Source organism: Chaetodon auriga, chromosome 2 (genome assembly GCF_051107435.1).
Source record: "Chaetodon auriga isolate fChaAug3 chromosome 2, fChaAug3.hap1, whole genome shotgun sequence".
Taxonomy (NCBI): Eukaryota; Metazoa; Chordata; class Actinopteri; order Chaetodontiformes; family Chaetodontidae; genus Chaetodon; species Chaetodon auriga.
The window spans coordinates 24360444-24372897 of NC_135075.1; the positions used below are offsets into that span (position 1 = coordinate 24360444).

General features: G+C 41.8%; 1 protein-coding gene across 3 annotated transcripts in view; it reads left to right on the forward strand.

The window, feature by feature from the left end:
* rap1gapb (RAP1 GTPase activating protein b) overlaps nt 1-12454 on the forward strand; it is a 95361-nt gene that overhangs the window by 19897 nt on the left and 63010 nt on the right. For 2 of the 3 annotated variants that reach the window (XM_076742327.1, XM_076742364.1), the window contains exon 2: nt 985-1025. The exons of the other annotated variant lie outside the window; for it this stretch is intronic. The gene's annotated coding sequence lies outside the window, so the exon portion shown is untranslated. The remainder of the gene's footprint in view (nt 1-984; nt 1026-12454) is intronic. 3 annotated transcript variants of the gene reach the window in all.

A 12454-nucleotide genomic window follows, 5' to 3' on the forward strand; every position in this document is an offset into this window, starting at 1 on the left:
CAACATCAATAATTGGGAGCAGATCAAAACTCAGGGAATGTTCTTAATGAAACATGATCAAATATTCTGATAAAGCAAGGTGATTTCAAGCACACATAGTCCTGTTGCCTCAGTTTAGGTTCATGCCTCCAATGTGCTTTATGTTAATAAAAAATGTGCTACGGCTGTTAAAGTAATGAGGGAGTCTACCTAAAGATACATCATTATTTATTGATGTTTGAGACGTGATTTGAATATAGCATGCTTCTTCTTCTTCTTCTTCCTCAAATGATTGATGTCAAATTTAGCAAAACTCCTCATGCATAAATGCAGTGTTTTGGAAAAAATAATTTGTTATGCTTTGCCTTTATTTGCTTGCTTTTTCTCTTTTAATAAATCCAGTGTTTCATGCATATTTCCAACCAATCATATGGGCCCACACACATTTTCAATTTATTATTCAAGCTCAAGGACAGAATTGTCATGGTGGCTTAGTACTGGCATTAACCCTACAGTTAAAACGGCTGTCTGAGTTTCCATTAACCTACACAATAGAACCGCCCTGCTAATTTTCACAGCTCCACTTTAGTAATAATTGATATTCATGATGTGTGTTCCTGCAGCTGCCAGTTAAATTCAGTGTACACAGACTCGGGGTGGGTGGTTAATCTGCTCGGGGATGTGTGTCATATTTAAGTCAACAAATCAGTCAAATTCAAGCCAGTGCAAACTATAATAATGTTTTCAGTGGGGTGGGTAAGATGTGATTCACTGTACATCACACTGACAAATAAATATGCCGTTAATTGTTATAAAATGGGTAGTTTCTGCCTGGTGATGGATCGGTGCATTCAGCTGTGGCCAGAGCTGAGCTTTCTGGAAAATGGACCATGTTACTTTGTTGGTTCTTCTGATGATTTTTCAGCTGCTGTCAGAGGAAATTTAGACAGAATATCTCCAGCGTTTTTCATAATTAATTTAGACGTATTTTCTCTTTGTGCACAGGAACAGCTGACAAGAGGAACATACAGCTTGGTATCTTACAGGTAGGTCAACAGTCATTTACACATCATTACCCAGATCCAGGAGTGCACAGGGAAAGAAATGACTTATCTGCTGCTTATTGCAGTTTTGCATTTGTCATTAGTTTTCTGATGAGCACACAGAGAGGGCCAGTGAAGAGACAGACTTTACTTCCGGGATGTGACGGTCCACCAGCCCACCAATGCAGTGGCCCACTGGTATTTGTCCCAGTATGCCATATGGCCAGTACAACGTCTTACTGACAGCAAAAAATGAAAATAGAATTCAGGCTTATGGACGGTCACCTACCCTGCGGGGAGAAAAACACTGAAGTGCAGAGGAAATAAAACACATGGTGTTTTATTGCCACTGTGCGTGGCAGGCTGCCATGTGGTGGGAGCGCTCCAGGTCACTTCCTGTGGTGTTTGAGATGGCTGTGACTGGTATTTGTTGAGATTATTGCCTCTGCATGGAGTCAGCAACAGAGGCAGCCAGCAGCGAGCAGCCCTTTAAACCCTGCTGCCTTTATACGGAGTCTGTGCCACAGCACTGAAATTACCTTGACAAAGACGTGAGGTTTTAGAGGTGTTAGTTCAGTGGCCACCTGTTCAGTGGTTAATTAGAGAGGAAACACGGCCTAACCCTGTATGCACTGCTTTTATCTGGGGATTTTCTATACCTTTTGTCACATGCGCTGTCTCATTTCTTTCTGGACTGGCTTTTGCTTTTAAGCCAAGAGTTTAAACACACTGAACCACAACTCTTGCCAGGATAGTTATAAAGGAGTCAGTGAATTGCATTAAAAACACCAAGCTCCTCTTGTGTTTCCTCATCATGGGGCAGCACATATTTACAAAGCAGCTGAACTCCTGTAATCCCTCGGCCCATCCTCACCGTAGAAACAGCCTAATAGGTCATTATTAAGACCCACAGCTACGTTTATTGTTAGGTGGCGACCTTTAGTGGTCATAGTAATTATGACATAAGCAAAAGACAAAGTCAGATGACGTAATATAAAGAGCAGGAAAGTCTATATATAGAGGAGGGTGGGATGGATGAGTGGGTCAAACAAACACAGGACTTTCACCCAGAAGAACACTGTGCGTATCCCGTGTGAACTGAAAGTGGAGAATACACGCCGAATCTATTTTTGACAGATGATGCGTCAACCTGCACAGAGCACATTGGGCCAGATAGGAAGTCAGACACAGGAACGGTGTAGAGAATCTGGGATATTTTCAAAATAAGACACCCTGTGCAGACTCCCGATCGTACATCATTAATAAATGCAGTTAAAACAGACAAAAAAAAGAGAAACAATTTAACTACGAAGCCTACTTGACCATAGTAGAAACACGGAAATCAAGGGAAAATGACCAATAAACATGATCTGAGCAAATCAGCAAAGCTTGGCAGGCAAAACGCTCTGTGTCTGAAAGGTGGCTGGTGTAACATACTTATTTTAACCCAAAGCACGACCTTTTCCAAAACCTAATCAAATAGTTTTGGTGCCTAAACCGAAGGAAAGTGTGACCATTTCACAGTGTTTGATTTCTATGTGTTGATTGATTACATTCTGTCGCCTCTCTTGTTGTCTGAGTTTATGTATAGATGTAAAACACTTGCCATCTAAACCACTTGTTAATGTATATGACACATGGGTGACGACAGTAATCATTGTCATATAAACCCAACTGTCAGTCTCCTGTCCTTTCTTTTATTTCACCCTGTGCTGTAACCACGCACTGCACTGTTTGCAGAGCTTTGACAACTTTTCAAGTTCCACATTATTTCCAATACTGCAGCTGAGTGCCTCTATCCTTGTGTTATCAACAGTCAGGGTAGTGAAAGCCACTTCAGTAAACAAGAAGGCAGTCTGTATTGGTTGCCTCTGCACTTCAGGTGGATTAATTCATGATTTGGCTTACTGTCAGCAGAAACTGTCCTCTGTGAAGACCACCAAGGCTGTGCTACATCAGAACAATTTCTTGGTCTTTTTCATAGATGCTACTTGCTAAACAAGTTGAAAGATACCATCAGTTCGATGAAGGATTTGCTTTCATTGGAAGTCAACAGTGGCGGCTCCTGAAGAGGTTAACATAAATGCTGCTTTAGCAACAGTTACATCAGAACTGACTGACTGAGTTTTACTCTCGTTAATTAATGTTATTGGTTGTAATTGGTCGTAGCCTGCGATGGATGGTGATCAACAGATGGTTCATCCAATCACCTGCTGAGTAGTTTTTGAAAGTTCCATGCAGGTCTTTCCAGATGGTTCTGTGTGACACACCATCTGATGTGTCAGGTAAGCTCGACCTAGCTGAATGATTTAATTAGTCCTTACAGAATTGTGGAGTGCTGTTAAAACTTTTTTCATATAAATCTGTGCTGCTGAACTTCGAAGCATGAACACAGCTGTTTTGGGGCTGGAAAATACACCAATATATATTATATATTTCACGTATCATACACACCATCGTCTGAATCCTATAGAATTAAACTGAATTGTTGGAAATTTAACCAACCTGTGACTCCACAGTCCAGCTCAGATGCCTGAAACCTTGAACTAGTCCCACTCTCATCAATAAGGACAACACAGAAGTGAGTCAACATGAGAAAAGAAATATCAAATGTTTTAAACCGTTATCATTAAATCAACGTCAAATGACAGTTTGTTGAGACACAGATTTGAGGTCATCCATGTCAGGGGGTGTTATGGACACTTAACTGTTGACTAATGTACACATTGATGGTTGACTCTGCAGAGGAAGCAGCTACTTCACGCTCAGCGGTGTCCTCTTACAGTACATCCAACACTTCATTTATTTGTTCTATTTGCAGTCTGTCCTTTGTTTCCTCTTTTTCCTCAGTCTCCACTTTTGCCAGTGGTCGGTTGTCTCTCATGCCGCCTGTGAGGAAGTCAAGTTCTCTGAACCCTGGGTCAAGGAAATGTGCAGTAAGCAGCGGTAGCAGAGGGTCCAGCAGCTCAAAGCCTGAAATGACAGATGAGGCTGTCAAACAGGGCTGTGTTGCATGTGCTGGGCTTCTCTTCTCGGTGCAGGGTCACCTTCGCTGCCTGTGTTTTCCAGATACTCTACAATCCCAGTTGTGACAGGCAACACACAGCTAAATGTGGCACCGCTGTCTAAGGGAAGAAGCACAAAAGCCAATTCTTAGCATTCACTGAACATAACCCAGATGTGATTTTACTGTTACATATGGGTTTGACAGGACTGTGGCTACTCACCATTACAGCCCAGTGAGCGTCTTCACTGTGCAGAGGACAATATTCTGCTGGATGGGTTCCTCAGGTTCATAATTTCCCATTGCAACACTGGTTTCCACTTCACCTTTTGTAATAAACTCTCGTTTCCTCAGTGTGTGTCCTCAGCTCAGTGTAAACACACCTCCCTGCCACATTTTGGCTGCATCATCGTGAACATTTGCTGCTGGTTTAAAACTTCAATCATCAGCTCAGAACAGCAGCTTTGGTATTGATTTCTTCTTCCAGGCAGTTAGCTTTGTGATGTTCTAGTAGCTGCTCTTTTGCCACTGGAGTGATTTGTTATTTCTAGCCAGGTTTTGCCTAGTGGCATGTAAATGAAAGATATGCTTCCCGGTGCAGCCTTGTGCCTTCTGTCAGTTTCTCTCCAAGCTTCCTTTGCCACATGGTTTCATTCGTTATTTTCATTGCTTTAGTTCTACATAGCAGCTGGTAGCCTCGGCTAATGGCTGGAATCAGTTTATTTGGTTTATTCTCTTTGTTGACGGTATTAATGTGTAACCTGTTCACATACTTTAGCTGCTACAGTTTTGTCTGTGATGCATCATGATGTGAGATATGTGTGTCGTCGATGGTTTTTGCTTCTCACTGATCCAACGATGAAGGTATTCTTTATTATCCTCTTCATCGAGTTCAAAGTATCATTGATAACTATCGGTAGATGTTATCTCTGGGTGCTATAAGGACACTTTGGACCAATAACTGGAAAAACATATTGCATATTTAGCAAATTACCTCCTTGTACTCAGGTCCTGGGTTTGTTTCCTCACAGCAGGTGTAATACCTTCTGTATCCCACAGTTTTTAGACTTTGTGATGCTCCCAGAAGTGCTGGTGATCAAGGCATTGCAACTTATTCTATTGTCACACTTGGTTTGAATCAATCTGCAGAAGGCCAGTTTATGCTGGTGAAAGGCAGCTTTTAGATATCCAGACAGACAGACAGACATGAATCTATGCCTTTACTGATATACAACACTTCAGAGTACAGTGAGGGTGCATTAGCGCTCACAAAATATCCAAAATAAATGAAAATTTGACAAAATATTCACCCTGAGCTGGTGGAAATTCCTAAGTAGCTTGTTTGATGACTGTCTTCAGTGCATACAATGAACAAGTCATTATATTTCCCATCCAGGCTGTATTATAAATAATGTGACTGTTTACTTAACGTATTTGCAGCAGACACTGAAATAACTGAAGCGCATTCTGCTTGTTACAAATCTGGCTTGTGCTGTGACTCGACAAAGGGTGATGAGAAATGTTCAAACAAGATGTATCGTCTGTTTTTCATTTTCATCCTTAGGATTTTTCCTTATAATTCACTCAGACGTCTTCTCCTCACAGACTGTCTCACCCACTGACATGCACACACTCTGTACCTGCAGCTTGTCGAATGATAACTGATGGTTACTACAATCACTTAATACGTTGTTGGTTTTGATAATTACACCATGTCAATCATGAAATTGTCAGATTTTGAAATACTGTCTCATCCACTACCACTAAGACTTTTCAGTCTTGCATTCAAAGTGATTATAAGTAATTATGGAAAATCCCTCATGCTAATTCTTTATTCAGCCATAAGCTATTTTATTTGAACCAAAATTTGCCTATTGTGCCCATGACAATAAAATTTCACTTCTCCCAGACAATGTTTAATACAGCCTTGTGGAGGTGAATGGGATCACTCTGATAATTTACCAGTATCGCCTGGCAGCCCACAGGGCCCCTCCGCCGCTCTCAGTTAAAGTCATTCTAGGCTCCACTTGCAGTGTTATGGCTTCTTTGAGGAATATTGCCTGCTCCAAAATTACCCACTCATTTTTTTTTTCATGTATTATCTCTCTGCACTTTCCTGATTGGCTGGTTGCAGAACTCTCGAGCCACACTCTAAGCAAATACAAAGAAATGAAAAATCAATGGAAAAGAGACATACTAATACTGAGGAAGCTAGCATTTGAACACAGCATCGCTCCTGCTTCCTAGAAGGAGAGGAATCCTAAGATTTAAGCTTACTTGGGATGGAAGGTGGCCGGGGGCAGGGATAAGTCCCTCCACTGGACATGTCCCTCCTGCTGAAGTGTCCTTGAACAAGACACTGGGTCTGTTTAATGAGTCACCTACCGACTTGACTTTGGCCAATGATGTCTAGCATCATACTGTACATTACTCAAGGAGCCAATTATGTGCCAAGGCTGGATGGAGATTGGAGCATTCAGAATGAAACTGCCTTTAAGCAAGCATAAAATATAAATCTATTTGTGTATTCCCTTTTCTTCTGCTGTGGATCCATGCAGGGAAAATCCCAAATAATCATATCGTATTCTGGGCGAGATGATGGTGTTCACGGATTCTTGCCTTATTCATGCTTGCTCAAGGAGTCTCTATCTCTCCTTGTGTTTCCCGAATAATATATTAGAATTTAAAAGGCGGGGTGGATTCCCCTGGAGTGTAAGTGCCAAGGTGAATTTGAGGAGGGCAAGTTCAAACAAATGCTGAGAGAAAGTTGCTAAATCACAGTCATGTACAGTGATTCTCTCTAAGGAGGGCAAGAGGAAAGAAGAGTGAAGAGTCATCATTATTATTATTATTCAAGCTTTGCTACACTTAACATGTAACCAGGCTTGATCACATTGTGCCACTTTACAATCACAAGAGAAGACAGTATCAGAAAGAGAAGATCAACTATAAAATGTAAAAAAATAAAAATATATGTTCAAACAACTTTATTATTTTCTTTACAGGCTATAAATACAGAACAAGGGAGTAAATATTTCACAGCAGTAGAGCACAGGAAGAAGAAGCTCTGCCAGTGCCAAGTGTATGATTTCATATTTAAAGTCCAGTGGGTCGGATTTAGTGGGCTCTACTGGCAGAGATGTAATATAAAATTCATAACTATGTTTTCATTAGTGTATAATCACCTGAAAATAAGCATCATGTTTTCGTTACCTTAGAATGAGCTATTTGTATCAGCAGAGGGAGCAGGTCCTCTTCCACAGTGTCTGCCATGTTGCACCGCCATGTTTCCATGTTTATTGTCCCACCTAGTTGAAACAGGGAGCCAGTGAAGTGAGGACAGAATCAGTGTTATCAGAGCTGACCTGACCTGAGAAGAGCGAGTTAGAACTGTTAAGTCTAGATGAGATGAATGTATGAATGGACAAACTCTGATTCTTCCAAACTGATTTGGAGGCACATCCTAATCATGTTGTCCTGCCGATAGTTTGTATGTGTCATTGTAGATGACAATAACAACATATTTTGTTGTTCAATGTGGAGGATTTTTTAGTCAAGGCAGGGTGGAAATATAAACCTGGGTGTCTTCAGCGTTCATGGATTGAAGGATGGATTCAAATAGGAGCATATGCAATGAGAGAAGCAGTGGCCCTGAGATGGAGCCTTGGGGCACTCCACAGGAACAGATCATAGAAGTGGTTATTGTGAATGACTATTTGTAACCGACTAAGGAAGTATGAATGAAACCACGAGCATTTATTACAAGGATTTTCATCTTTAATAGTAAACTGCCACAAATATTAATCTTAGCTCACTTGTGCATTGAATCTCTGAGGAATGCACCATATTGACCACAGACCTATGTTCATATGCATTTAAGTCTCCTACAGAGAAGTATTCCAGAGTTTTCGAATTTCTTCCATCCACAGAGCCTCTTTAGTCAAATTGGTGCACAGCTACAATGATTGCATGCTCTTAAATACAGCTCTTTTATTTAGTGGCCAAGTCACCAAGGATGCATTAAATTTAATTTAATCCTGCATTTCTCCCCCTCCTTTGTCTTTGATGTGACCTTCTGTCGGCCGTCATCCATCATTCCAAAACACAGACATCCTGAATAGGCTTTGGTTCCGGTCTGAAAGGTGGGATGGAGAGGGGGGGGTTTCTTTCCTGATTTAAATACTGTTTATAAGAAAAGGAAAATGACCCAGACCTCTTGCATTCTCTCTCTCCAAACACTTGCATGCATGTGTGTATTTAAGGATTGCATCAGTGCTGCTGAGTTTGGGTGCTATTTCGTAGCAGAATCTGAGGGTAGAATTGGACTTGAGTGATGTTCAGGGCAAAAAAAACTGTTTATTGCTCGACTGTATACAAGGTCCACACAGACATCTGTGTTTCTGAGTTATTTATAGCAGCTGGCACTAGGCAGCCCGTTGTTAGACATTTATGAGCAATGAAACCTGTTGTCAGTGTGAAAATTTGGATGGATGAAAGAATGATTTTCCCCCTTATGTACTGAGTGAAATCACATTTCCTTAATTCATATTCATGTAATCTGTTATAACAAATAGTTTGGTCATGGTCAGTTGTTTTTATTATATTACTGAAAAACCTGATTGATAAATAATATTTGCTATTATCTGCATAGGTGGCCTTTTTTTATAATACTTGAATGTCCTATGGAAATGAATTTAGGCACATACAGTATGTCCTTGATCATCTCAGAGCAGCCCCGTGACACATGTTGGGTTTACGAACCTCTAATTGATAAGCGTCCCAGAGAGTGTGTCACAGCAAGTCGTCTCCTCATAGGAGCTAGCTTAGCAATTCCCAGCTGGAGTCTGGGAGCCCTCAAAGGGTCAGAGCCACAGCAGGGATTGGACAGTGCCAGCGCTGTCAGATTTGGTGAAATGCCACAGTGGGAACAAAGGCAAATGAAAGAGCTTTTTCGCCCTTTGATGCTGCAACTAAAGTCGGGGGCTATTGCCAAGAGCCGTGGAGCGGCGTGAGCACAGAGATCACACTGCACACTGGGACTCTGCCACAAATTACATTTCCCCACTTTTAGCAGCTGTTTCACTCAGGCGTATCTCAGGGCTGTAATTTGTGGAAATACGGTTGTCTCGAAAAAGCCACTTATTATTGTTTCAGCTACTTTTGCAAAATAGCTGTAATCAACACCTTTATATGAACAAAGGATCACATGACTACTTGTAGTTCACCTACAGCTGAAGTGGTGATCAACCAATGGATAATTATTAACGACCTCAACTCCTCTCAGCTCTACGGAGCTTGAGTTCAATCTCATTTTTTGGTTTGCGTGCTGCAGCAGTTTCACCTGCAGTGTTTTGCTACGTGTCCATCACCAAACGGCAGACAAATTTAGAAACTAGCTGGTGAACAGAGGGGAGCATTTAACAGCTAAGGAGCCAGAATCTTCCCTCAGGGGTGAGTGAAGACTAAAAACAGACTACTGAACTTACATTCAGGGTCACACTGTTTGCTAAAAAGGTCGCCATATCAAAGAAAAGGTGATAATATGTCAGTGTTGTGTTTGCAGCCTGTGCCCCAAAGTGTGAAAAAACCTTAAACAGTTCTTGTAAATTTGAGAGTTTTAGCAAATACATTTTTAAAATTGGCTTTTGGGGAGGTTAAAAATCCTCATTGTTTTACAGACAGATTCAAATTAACATATCACAAGAATTGGCTTTTTGCTCAAGGATACATCATTTGAAATGACCCGTGTCTGGAAAGAGGCCACTGAGCTCAAGTTCATCAGGATAAAACCAACAAAACAAACAAACAAAAAGCCCCCAAACGCTTCTGATACATAGTTTTGTTAAGTCTGTCATAAAACAATGAGTTTCACTCTTTTCTCCACACTGGCCCCAAAGTGATCTCTTTGTAAGTGACTCCATAAGCGGAGATGACGAACAGTATCTACAGTCCACATTCTGTGCAACCCTACGCCCATATCAGCCATCCGCAGTCTGAGGTTTCTCACATCAAGTGAGCATCTTCCAGATACAGTCTTTTTCGTGCCAAGTTTCCCACGCTAGGAAAGGATCAGTTTGGTGCCAGCACAAAGAGGAGGAGAGACAGAGTGAAATAACTCTTTCAAAGTGCAGATCCTCTCTTCCTTCATTGATTAATCAGCTGGACAAAAACATCTCAGAAAATAGAGTAGAATGATGCTGCCATCAAATAGTCATAAAATAGCTTCTGAACAGCCAAAGATATGGAGTTCATGATCATATAAGATGAAGAAAAGCAATAAATCCTTCCATTTGGGGAGCTGGAACTCGGAAATTTTTGGCATTTTTGGTATCAATACAGCTGTCATCAACTGTTCGACCAGCTGACCAATCGTTTCAGGCTTAGGCATGAAAAAAGTGATTTGCAATAGACATAGTCATTTGCAGTTACCGGTCCCCAAACAAGCGAGGGGAAGCAAACAAACACCTCTTCTCCGACGGACAGCTTTTCATTAACAACCTCCTTTTTACAGCCACATCTTGTTGAACTGTAAGCACAACTTTATCTGATGGCAGATGCCGAGAAGAAGGCTCCAAACAGCCAGTGCAGGTCAGATGGAGTGTGTTGACAGTGGACAGGCCATGAGGTCTGAATGAATGATTATTTTGATGAGGCTGCATGATTAGAAATCTCCCCCTGCCTCCTCTTGGTCCCTGTCTTGCCTTCTCATGTGGATAAATCAAAGTCAGCCCCTAACTGAGTCTCTGCTGCTCCTCTGTCTGCAAAGTCATTAATCCAAGGATGTGGCCCACGGGGGATTCTCTCCTCCTGCTTGACTCAGTAGTTGTTACATGAAAAATAAGCTTGGTTTCTCCCTCCTTCGCCTAAGCATCTCTCTTTTATTTGTTCTAATGGGCTTCTGCTGCTGGTTTTCACCCCAGAGGCTGAGATTACGTGTCCTGCTGGGGTTTTTCAGTGGGATTGTAGCGGCGCTGTAAATTGCTACGCTCTGCCCTCACTCTACATTGCTCTAGGGCCACTTTCACAGATTCTCCCACTCTGTTGGTGTGATTTGTGTCTTCATATTTCTTCTTTGTCTCATCCCCAACATGCTGCTCATAACTGTAAATGTATAAAGACAGATAAAATGAAAACAAAGGCAGCTGGATCCCGTCATGCCTTACTCATCCTATATATATAATCTACACTCCTGTCGCCTAACGCAGACTCTTTTTGCCTTCTTTCTAGCTCCCTAATTTTTTTTTCTGCGACGCCCCCACCTCCCTCCTCCTCCTCTGTTATCGTGGCCTGGAGAGGAGTTGTGAAATTCATGACATTCAGATCTGGAGGGGCTGGGTGATGGAGGACAAGAATAGTCTCCCGAGTTCCTGCTGGAATCTGTCTGTCTTTGATGAGCGAGTTATACAATGTCAGCACCCCCGATAATCTCGCTCTTGCAATTTGTGGCAGAGAGAGAGAATCTCATTTGTTGCATTTGGTTACGGACCAGTGGCTGCCTCTGCAGAGCCCGTTTCTGCTCCATAACCTTGTAACTGTACTGACCAGTAACATGTGCACAACCTGAAATGGAATAATGGACAGTGGCATGAAGATAAAAGGAGATAAAATCTTAATGCTTTGTTCGGGGCCTAGTGTGTCTCTCTCCCACTCTCTTTTCTCTCTGCTGTGAAACTCATCATAGGCGGTACGCTCTGTTGCTTGAAAGGCAACGGAGTCTATCTGCTTAAAATTCAAAGTTGTCTGTGTCAAACAGAGCTCTCAAACAGCCCCTGAGACACTCAGCAGCTTGAGAGGATGAAAAGTAGTTCCTCTGGCTAACAGCGAGGGGTAGTGTTGCTCCAAGACAACTTCATTATTCTTCTGCTTTCCCTCTCATTTGGCTTCCTCTTTCTTGTTTGCCATTCTTACATAAAGCCCTGAATACAGTGAGCATGCTGATTATTCAACTTCTTCGGAAGTGGTGAATACTTTGCGTTATTTCTGCAATAGAAAGTTGGAGAATGCTCTTAAATGGCCTTCAAAACACAGCCAAAGAGTCATTACTTTAATATTTTATTTCCTACTGATGATTTTGTGATGCTTTGGTGAGCTCAGCACTTTCAAGATATCCGAAAAGATGGTGCTGTTTGAAGCAGAGAAAAAGTGCATTTTATCCAGCAGAAAGTTCAACAAAAAGGACGTGAAAACATGATTGTGGGCATTTTAGGCCACTGAGGCAGAGCATGTTGTCCTTGCGATCTTGTCAGGGGTGTAGTTGTGCACACACATGGTAAATATTTTATGTGTCTGCGTCCTACAGGGAAGGGCCTGTGCTGTTACTGTGCAATGGCTCCTTCGCCCTTAAAACCCACATAAGAGGAGCTGTTGCTGCATATGAAGGTTTGCTGACTCTTCTCACCTGAAGAGAGTGTTTATGTTTGGACGGCTG